At 53.6% G+C, this 2,478-nt stretch overlaps 1 pseudogene; it reads right to left on the bottom strand.

Moving 5' to 3' along the window:
* Nucleotides 1–291: 291 nt before the first annotated feature.
* Nucleotides 292–1,845, bottom strand: LOC116740671 (annotated as a pseudogene).
* Nucleotides 1,846–2,478: the final 633 nt, after the last annotated feature.

The following is a 2,478-nucleotide window of genomic DNA, read 5'->3' as shown; positions in this document are numbered from 1 at the left end:
AGTGAAAGTAGCAGCACTCACTCTGGTGCCTGCTCAGGTGGGGTACCTAGACTTTGGTGCGTGGTCCCTGCAGTATTGGGGAGGACTGAACCTCAGGCCAGGGACTCTGCAGCCCTAGGCCATGTTGGGTCCCTGAATCAGGGCACAAGGGATACTGAGGTGGGGGTTGGTATGGAGGGAGGGGTTAGACATCAAAAAATAACTGTGGGGAGGGTGAAGAGGGGGTGGTCTCATTGTGGATGGTCTGCTAATGGGGAATGGATTTGCAGTCAAAAGGGGGCCAGTCCTCACTCAGGTCCAGGCTCTGGCAGTGTGGCATTTCCAGCAGAGCATGTGGCCAGCCAAGGGGAGCAGCCATTGTCATCCGCCTCAATGGACAGTGGTTTCCCACAGTTCTCACAGTTGTAGCACTTCATATGGAAGTTCTTGTCCAGAGCAACCACAGACACGGTCTCCTCTCAGCCAGGCTTGGGCATGATCGGCTCTGGGCAGATGGAGCACCTGGGAGCATACTTCTTTTGGTAGTTGGGGACACAGTGGGACCAATTGGCCTGGTCCGCTATGTAGGAGGTGCCCTCAAGGGGGCAGGCACAGACCACACAGGTGAAGCACTGTGGGTGGTAGGCCTTGCTTGTGGCCCTTAGCATGTGGTCAGTGATGGGCTGCCCACAGGTGTTGCACTTCTTCAGGGTGTCAGTATAGCAGCCCTCACAATACAGCGCACCCTCCAGGCTGTAGAACTGCTGTCCCTGCAACTGCTGTTCACACTGATGGCAGGTAAAGCAGATGATGTGGAACAGCTGCCCCAGAGCATGCACTGCAGGTTGAGCACGTGCCAGGGGCTGGTGACACCGGCCACAGAACTCGTTGATGGCCACGTTCTGCCTCTGATAATGCTCCATGTCCTACATCAGCTGCTGGGTCAGCTGCTCCAGCTCATCCACCTCTTTCAGAGTCAAAAGTCCTGGGGCCCCAGAGGGGCACACCTGGTTTTTGTTTTTAGCTGGTAGGGGCACTGGGTGCTGCTCCTCCTGCACTTGGGCCTTCTCCTTCTGCTGAGCATAGGTGAAGCTGGGGGGCTGAGGGGAGCCTGTGCCAGTGGAAGAGGGAGCTTCAGGGGGCCCCAACTTCTGATTGGGCTGTGACCTGGGCCAACCTGGAGCTCCAGGGCTGAACTTGGAAGCCACAGAAGTAAACTTGGGAGTCACTGGAGAAAACTTAGTGGCTGGAGATGGGGCATGGGGACCTTGAGGCTGGGTGTTAATCAAAGGCACAGGCTGAGGCTGGGCTTGGAGCTGGGGTTGGGCATGGAGTTGGACCTGAGGCCTGGCCTGGGGCTCGGGCTGCACATGGAAATGTGTCTGGCTCTGAGGCTGAACCTGGGAGCTAGAAGGGGACTTCCAGGGAGGCAGAGGTGCTGTGCCCCAGTTGCAGGCTTAGAACTGGATTTGGAAATGAATGGAGTGGTGACTGGTGGTGATACATATCCAGATGACACCCAGGCTTTGATGGGATCATCGTTGGTCATGTCATCCAGCAATGAAGACAGAGAGTCGATCTCCAGATTAGTACTGCTCACCTTCTCCCTGGGCTGTGGTGGGAGCTGTATGGGGGCTTCAGGCCCTCCCTCCTCCACTAGCAGAGGCAGTGGGGAAAGGAAGATCTTCTCTCTAAAGGTGCAGCAGGAAATGGTTTCTCGATTGGGGGAGGGGGAGGTGGGAAGCCACCTCCCAGAGCACCCTCGGCATCATTGGCCTCCCCAAGCATGGGAGGAGGCGGTAAGGGAAAGTCTTCTGGGGGTGGCGGGGCAATCTTGTCCACCCAGCCCATCTGTGCACATTGGGCCCCAGCAGCTGAGGAAGGCTCACTGTCACCAGGCTGGAAACGATTCACTTTGGGCTTTGGGGCCACCACCGGCTGAACTTCTTCTGCGTGGTATAAAAAACTGGAGCCGAGATGGAGATCATGTGAGGTGGGTGGAGGGTCGCCATGGCTAGGCCCAGTGTGGGCCGGAGCGTCTCAGGTGGTCACCTCGCAGCCGGGTCCACAGACTCTGCATCTGTAGATGTAGTTTTGATGTATTTGTGGGGAGGAAGGTGATCTCCATGTCTTACTCCTCCGCCATCTTGAAGTGTTGGAAGTTTTTAAATCACACTTTCAATTTCAGTGCTTGTGATTTGTCTGTTCATATTTTCTGTTTCCTCCTGGTTCAGTCTTGGAAGAATTGTACCTTACAAAATTTGTCCATTTCTTCTAGGTTGTCCATTTTATTGGCATATAGTTGCTTTTAGTATTCTCTTATGATCATTTGTAGTTCTGTGGTGTCACTTAACTTCTCCTTTTTCACTTCTAATTTTATTGATTTGAGCCCTTTCCCTTTTTTTTTCTCTCGAGTCTGGCTAAAGGTTCATCAGTTTTGTTTACCTTTCAAGCAACTAGCTTTTAGCTTTATTGATCTTTTCTATTGTTTTCTTTATC

Source organism: Phocoena sinus, chromosome 15 (assembly GCF_008692025.1).
Source record: "Phocoena sinus isolate mPhoSin1 chromosome 15, mPhoSin1.pri, whole genome shotgun sequence".
Taxonomy (NCBI): domain Eukaryota; kingdom Metazoa; phylum Chordata; class Mammalia; order Artiodactyla; family Phocoenidae; genus Phocoena; species Phocoena sinus.
Note: the sequence above shows the minus strand (reverse complement) of the source record. Positions and strands in the feature narration are given on the sequence as shown.